Here is a 7913-nt window from a genome sequence, read left to right on the forward strand (position 1 = left end):
ATTTTTGTTTCAGACCAGAGGACATTTCTCCAAAAAGTACGATATTTGTCCCCATGTGCAGTTGCAAACCGTAGTCTGGCTTTTTTATTGCAGTTTTGGAGCATTGGCTTCTTCCTTGCTGAGCTGCCTTTCAGGTTATGTCGATATAGGACTTGTTTTACTGTGGATATATATTTTTTTGTACCTGTTTCCTCCAGCATCTTCACAAGGTCCTTTGCTGTTGTTCTGGGATTGATTTGCACTTTTCGCACCAAGGTACGTTCATCTCTAGGAGACAGAACGCGTCTCCTTCCTGAGTGGTATGCCGGCTGCATGATCCCATGGTGTTTATACTTGCGTACTATTGTTTGTAGTCCTCTGTAGCTCAGCTGGTAAAGCACGGCGCTTGTAACGCCAAGGTAGTGGGTTCGAGCCCCGGGACCACCCATACACAAAAATGTATGCACGCATGACTGTAAGTCGCTTTGGATAAAAGCGTCTGCTAAATGGCATATTATTATTATTTTGTACATATGAATGTGGTACCTTCAGGAGTTTGGAAATTGCTCCCAAGGATGAACCAGACTTCTGAGGTCTTGGCTGATTTCTTTTGATTTTCCCATGATGTCAAGCAAAGAGGCACTGAGTTTGAAGGTAGGCCTTGAAATACATCCACAGGTACACCTCCAATTGACTCAAATGATGTCAATTAGCCTATCAGAAGCTTCTAAAGCCATGACATCATTTTCTGGAATTTTCCAAGCTGTTTAAAGGCACAGTCAACTTAGTGTATGAAAACTTCTGACCCACTGGAATTGTGATACAGTGAATTATAAGTGAAATAATCTTTCTGTAAACAGTTGTTGGAAAAATTACTTGTGTCATGCTCAAAGTAGATGTCCTAACCGACTTGCCAAAACTATAGTTTGTTAACAAGAAATTTGTGGAGTGGTTGAAAAACAAGTTTTAATGACTCCAACCTAAGTGTATGTAAACTTCCGACTTCAATTGTATGCTCAACTCTTCCGCCCTTTGCTGGTGCAGCCAGCCTTCCACAGAAGCTTTGCCTTCACACAGCCTTTCAGCCCGCTCTGTGGCTTCAGCATGGTCCTAAATCCAGTTTCTAAACATTCCAAACAGCCTACCCGACCGCTCGGAGGCGTCCGCATGGTCCTAAAGCACACCCGTGCCTTATTTTGCATCACATTCCCAATGATAAAACTGTGTGGGGGGGGGGACAAAAATGCAATGTCCCCAGTGAAAGTTGCGCCCCTGGTCAAATGAAGCCTGACCATTCACCATAAATCAACAAGCTGACCGTTTCGATTTGAAAGCCAAGTGGTTCTACAAATAAAATAAAATGTTATTGGTCGTGTACACATTATTTGCAGATGTTATCCCGGGTGTAGCAAAATGCTTATGTTCCCAGCTCCAACAGTGCAGTAATACAAAACAATACACACAAATCCCAAAAATTTTAAGAAAGGAATTAAGAAATATACTGTAGAAATATTAGAACGAGCAATGTCAGAGTCCGGAATATAAATATATATGTATATGATGGTGTGTATAGACATTATGGATCGTATATGAATGGAAAAGGTGTGTACAGCAGTAGTTATATTGGATGAGCCTTGACTAGAATACAGTATATACATATGAAGTGGGTAAAACAGTATGCAAACATTATTAAAGTAACCAGTGTTCAATTACTACGTACATAGGGCAGCTACTACGTCTCTAAGGTGCAAGGTTGAGTACCGGGTGGTAGACAGCTAGTAACAGTGACTAAAGTTCAGGGCAGGGTACTGAGCGGAGGCCGGCTAGTGGTGACTATTTAACAGTCTGATGTCCTGGACATATAAGCTGATTTTCAGTCTCTTGGTCCCAGCTTTGATGCAACTGTACTGTCTCCACCTTCTAGATGGTAGCAGGGTTAACAGGCCATAGCTCGGATGGCTGAGGTCCTTGATGATCTTCTTGGCCTTTCTGTGACACCGAATGCTGTAGCTCTCCTGGAGGGCAGGCAGTGTGCCCCCGATGATGCATTGGGCTGACCGCACCACCCTCTGGAGAGCCATGTGGTTACGGACGGTGCAGTTTCCGTACCAGGGGTGATACAGCCAGACAGGATTCTCTCAATGGTGCATCTGTAGAAGTTTGTGAGGGTATTGGGGGCCAAAACACATTTATTCAGCCTCCTGGGGTTGAAGAGGCGCTTTTGTGCCTTCTTCACCACACTGTCTGTGTGGATGAGCCATTTCAGGTTGTCAGTGATGTGCACGCCGAGGAACTTGAAGCTTTGCACCCTCTCCACTGCGGCCCTGTGGATGTGGATGGGGGGCGCGCTCCCTCTGCTGTCTCCTGAAGTCCACAATCAGCTCCTTTGTTTTGTTGATGTTGAGGTAGAGGTTATTTTCCTGGCACCACTCCGTCAGGGCCCTCACCTCCTCCCTGTAGGCTGTCTCGTTGTTGTTGGTAATCAGTCCTACCACTGTAGTGCCATCTGCAAACTTGATGATTGAGTTGGAGACATGATTTGATTTGTTTTGATTTTAAGTAGCCACGCAGGGAGTATAGGAGGGGGCTGAGCATGCACCCTTGTGGGGCCCCTATGTTGAGGATCAACGTAAAGGAGGTGGCGTTGTCTACCTTCACCACCTGGGGTCGGCCCATCAGGAAGTCCAGGACTCAGTTGCACAGGGTGGGGTTCAGACCCAGGTCCCCGAGCTTAGTGTTGAGCTTGGAGGGCACTATGGTGTTAAAGGCTGAGCTGTACTCGATGAACAGCGTTCTTACATAAGTATTCCTCTTGTCCAGATGGATCCGTGGATCTGTTGGGGCGGTATGCAAATTGTAGTGGGTCTAAAGTGTTGGGTAAGGTGGAGGTGATATGATCCTTAACTAGCCTGTCAAAGCACTTCATGATGACAGAAGTGAGTGCTACTGGGCGACAGTAATTTTGTTCAGGTAACTGACAAAATAAAGAAAACACCAACATAAAGTGTCTTAATAGGGCGTTGGAGCGACCACAAGCCAGAACAGCATCTTGGCATAGATTCTACAAGTGTTTGGAACTTTATTGGAGGGATGCGACACCGTTCTTCCACGAGAAATTCCAACATTTGGTGGTAAACACTGTTTCAGGCACTGCTCCAGAATCTCCCATTAGGTGTTCAATTAGGTTGAGATCTGAGGCCATGGCTTATGGTTTACGTCGTTTTTATGCTCATCAAGTTAATTCTAAGGATTTTCTTTCTATTAATAGTGTAAAATGAACAGCTGTACAGAAAGACTCAAGGCCAAATTTCAGAGGAGGAACTTCTTGATGCAATTAAAGCCTTTAAGTCAGAGAAAACTCCAGGGCTGGATGGCATACCAGTTGAGGTACTCAGAGGTCCGTTCTTACAGTTCTCATAGACTAGACATAACACAGTAAACTTAAAACTGGGACACTCAAATTAGTATGATATGTTATGTTTGGTATGGTTAAATAAGACAGAAGGTTACTTTATGGCAAAAACGAAAGGAGGGTGGTTAGGGTTGAATGGGTGGGCCTATAACGCGAATGTCTAGCAACCCAAAGGTTGAGTTTTCGAATCTCATCAAGGACAACTTTAGCATTTGAGCTAATTAGCAACTTTTTAACTACTTACCACTTTTTAGCTACTTTGCAACTACTTAGTATGTTAGCTAACTCTTCCTCTAACCCCAACCTTAACACTTTAACCTAACTCCTAACCTTAACCCTATGTTTTGCAAATTCATAACATATTGCACATTTTGAAATATGTATCATACAAATTACAATTCATAACACATCATACGAAATGGATGATGGACATCCACAAATTAATACATACCATACGAAACGTAACACATGATACTAAATGGAGTGTCTCGGATTTACGTACAGAATAATACAAAATGCTCTGAGACCAGGTTGGTTATTAGCATGTTTTATCCACTCCTATAAAAATGGTAGACTATCAGATACTCAGCAAGAAGGTCTGATTTAACTACTGAAACATTTACATTTACATTTTAGTCATTTAGCAGACGCTCTTATCCAGAGCGACTTACAGTTAGTGAGTGCATACATCACTTTTTATACTGGTCCCCCATGGGAATCGAACCCACAACCCTGGCGTTGCAAACGCCATGCTCCACCAACTGAGCTACATCCCTGCCGGTCATTCCCTCCCCTAACCTGGACGACGCTGAGCCAATTGTGCGCCGCCCCATGGGTCTCCCGGTCGCGGCCGGCTACGACAGTGCCTGGATTCGAACCAGGATCTCTAGTGGCACAGCTAGCACTGCGATGCAGTGCCTTAGACCACTGCGCCACTCGGTCTCTTTATATGGACCCAGATGGTACATATAAAGATCCAGTCCACCTAAAAAAACTGGAGGCCCCTTACACTTCAGTGTTGTGATGCCAACATTTTTGCTAAATGCTTAGCGCATAGAATTAAAAAGATATTGTTGGATATTATTCATCCGAATCTGACAGTTTTTTTTACATAGACAGAGATAAGACAAGTACTAGAAACAATAGAACCCTATGAAAAATCTGTGAAACCAGACCTGGTATTTATAGCTGATTTTGAAAAGGCCTTTGATAAAGTAAGACTAGAATTTATATATAATTGCCTGGACTATTTAAATTTTGGAGAATCTCTTATACAATGGGTTAAAGTTGTCACACCCTGATCTGTTTCACCTGTCTTTGTCATTGTCTCCACCCCCCTCCAGGTGTCGCCCATCTTCCCCATTATCGCCAGTGTATTTATACCTGTGTTCTCTGTTTGTCTGTTGTCAGTTAATTTTGTTTTGTGAAGCCTACCAGCGTTTTCCTCCTTGCTCCTGTCTTTTTCTAGTTCCTGTTTTCTAGTTTTGCCGGTTTTGACCATTCTGCCTGCCCTGACCCTGAGCCTTCCTACCGTTCTGTAAATGTCACACCACCCTGGATTATTGACCTCTGCCTGCCCTGACCCTGAGGCTGCCTGCCGTTCTGTACCTTTTGGACTCTGATCTGGATTACTGACCTCTGTCTGCCCTTGACCTGTCGTTTGCCTGCCCCCTGTTTATGTTATAAATGTTTGTTATTTCGACACTGTCTGCATCTGGGTCTTCTCCTGAAACGTGATAGTACAAACTGGCCATGACTGACCCAGCAGACTCGGACCAGCTCTGCAATGCCATCTCCTCTCAAGGAGCCACCATTGGAAGGCACGAGGAGTTGAATAATGGTCTCATAGAAGGGTTCCAGACCTTGGCCGAACGCCATGACCGAGCGTTTAACACATTGCTGGAGCAATTCTGCGGGTTGTCTGTTAGGCAGCCTACCACGACGGTAACCTCCTAGCCCCTCAGTAACCGGCTGTTAGCAGCGGGGTCTCCCCGGCCACCCCGGTTTCCCGAGAACCCCGCTTACCTCCCCCGGAACACTTCGCTGGAGAGTCGAGAACCTGGCGGGCATTTCTCGCTCAGTTTTCGCTCATCATTGAGCTGCAGCCCTCCTCCTTCCCCTCGGACCGCTCTAAGATAGTGTACCTCATCACGCTGATGTCCGGGAGGGCTCTCGCCTGGGCTACGGCAGTGTGGGAACAACAGTATCAGGGAACCACAGCGAGACGATCCAATTTCTGCTAATTAAGTCTCCTCAGGTTCCCGTGGTATTGGGTTTCTCTTGGCTCCAGCGACACAACTCCTTTATTGACTGGTCTACTGGTGGCATCATGGGACGGAGCCCGTTCTGCCATGCTCATTGCCTGAAGTCAGTGCTGCCTGACCTGGGACATCTTCCTGGGGGCTTGGAAGTTGCCTCGGACCTCTCCGCCATTCCCGCGGAGTACCAGGACCTCTGGGAGGTGTTCAGTAAGGCCCGGCCGCTTCGCTTCCACCGCACCGACCCTACGACTGCAGAATCGACCTTCTCCCAGGCACCACTACGCCCCGGGGATGACTGTACTCGCTGTCGGGTCCGGTGACCAAGGCTATGGAGACTTACATTGAGGACTCCCTAGCTGCCGGGTTCATCCGTCCTTCTGCCTCCCCCGCCGGGTCAGGGTTCTTCTTTGTGGAGAAGAAGGACAAAACCCTGCACCCGTGCATCGACTACTGGGGCCTCAATGACATCATGGTGAAGAACCGCTACCCGCTACCACTCATCTCCTCGGCCTTCGAGCCGCTCCAGGGGGCCAACATGTTCTCCAAGCTGGACCTACACAACGCCTACCACCTGGTGCGGATACGGGAGGGGGATGAGTGGAAGACTGCCTTCAACATGGCCAGCGGTCACTACGAGTATCTGGTCATGCCATTTGGCCTTACCAATGCTCCAGCTGTGTTCCAGGCCCTGGTTAATGATGTTCTCCGTGACATGTTGAACCGGTTCATCTTCATCTACCTCGACGACATCCTTGTCATCTCCCGCTCCGCCCAAGAACACGTACTCCATGTCCGACAGGTCCTCTAATGCCTCCTGGAGAACCAGCTTTTTGTGAAAGCGGAGAAATGCGAATTCCATCGCTCCACCATCCCCTTCCTGGGCTACATCATCGCTGCAGGGAGTGTACAGATGGATCCCGGGAAGGTGAGAGCGGTGGTGGATTGGCCCCAGCCTACGTCCAGAGTGCAGCTGCAACGTTTCCTGGGATTCGCCTATTTTTTATCACCGCTTTATCCGGGGTTACAGCACCCTGGCTTCCCCCCTGTCTGCACTCACCTCTCCCAAGATTTCGTTCACATGGTCCCCAGCTGCTGACCGGGCGTTCCGGGACCTCAAACACTGTTTCACCACTGCTGCCATCTTGGTTCATCCTGACCCGTCCTGCCAGTTTGTGGTGGAGGCCGATGCTTCGGATGTCGGAGTGGGGGCAGTCCAGTCCCAGCGTTCGGCCCTGGACCTCAAGTTACATCCCTGCGCCTTCTTCTCCCATCGCCTCAACACCACGGAGAGGAATTACGTTGTGGGGAATCGTGAGCTAACCGGATGTTTGTTCCTGACGCCGTCCGCTCTTCGGTCCTGGAGTGGGCCCACTCCTCCAGGCTTGCCTGCCACCCGGGCTCTCGTCGGACTCTGGCCTTTGTGCGACAACGCTTTTGGTGGCATACCATGGTTCCTGACGTCTCCACATTCGTCGCTGCCTTCACAATCTGTGCGCAGAACAAGACTCCTCGGAAAACTCTGGCTGGTATCCTCCAACCTCTGCCTGTTCCTCACTGTCCCTGGTCTCACATATTCCTGGACTTTGTCACGGGTCTTCCCCCATCTGATGGCAACACCGCCATCCTGACAGTTGTGGACCGGTTTTCCAAAGCCACCCACTTCATTCCTCTCCCCAAGCTACCCACCGCCAAAGAGACGGCCCAGCTCATGGTGCAGCACATCTTCCGGATCCATGGACTCCCAGTGGACATGGTCTCTGACTGGGGTCCTCAGTTCTCGTCCCGGTTCTGGAAGGTGTTCTGCACACTCATTGGGTTGTCGGCCAGCCTGTCCTCCGGTTTCCACCCTCAGTCCAATGGCCAGTCGGAGTGAGCCAACCAAGACCTGGAGACGACTCTGCGCTGCCTGGTCTCTGCCAACCCCACCACCTGGAGCCAGCAACTGGTGTGGGTTGCATACGCCCACAACACCCTTCCCTGCTCTGCCACGGGTCTTTTGCCCTTTGAGTGTTCCCTGGGTTATTAGCCCCCGCTGTTCCCGGACTAAGAGGAAGAGGTCGGCATACGCTCGGCCCAGATGTTTGTCCGCTGCTGTCGTCGTACCTGGAGGAAAGCCCGTTCGGCTCTTCTCAAGACCACCTCCAGGTATTGATGACAAGCGGACCGCCACCGGAACCCGGCTCCCTGGTATCATCTCGGGCAGAAGGTATGGCTGTCCACCTAAGATCTGCCCCTCCAGGTGGAGTCCCACAAACTCCCCC

The sequence above is a fragment of the Coregonus clupeaformis genome, chromosome 14, assembly GCF_020615455.1.
Source record: "Coregonus clupeaformis isolate EN_2021a chromosome 14, ASM2061545v1, whole genome shotgun sequence".
Taxonomy (NCBI): domain Eukaryota; kingdom Metazoa; phylum Chordata; class Actinopteri; order Salmoniformes; family Salmonidae; genus Coregonus; species Coregonus clupeaformis.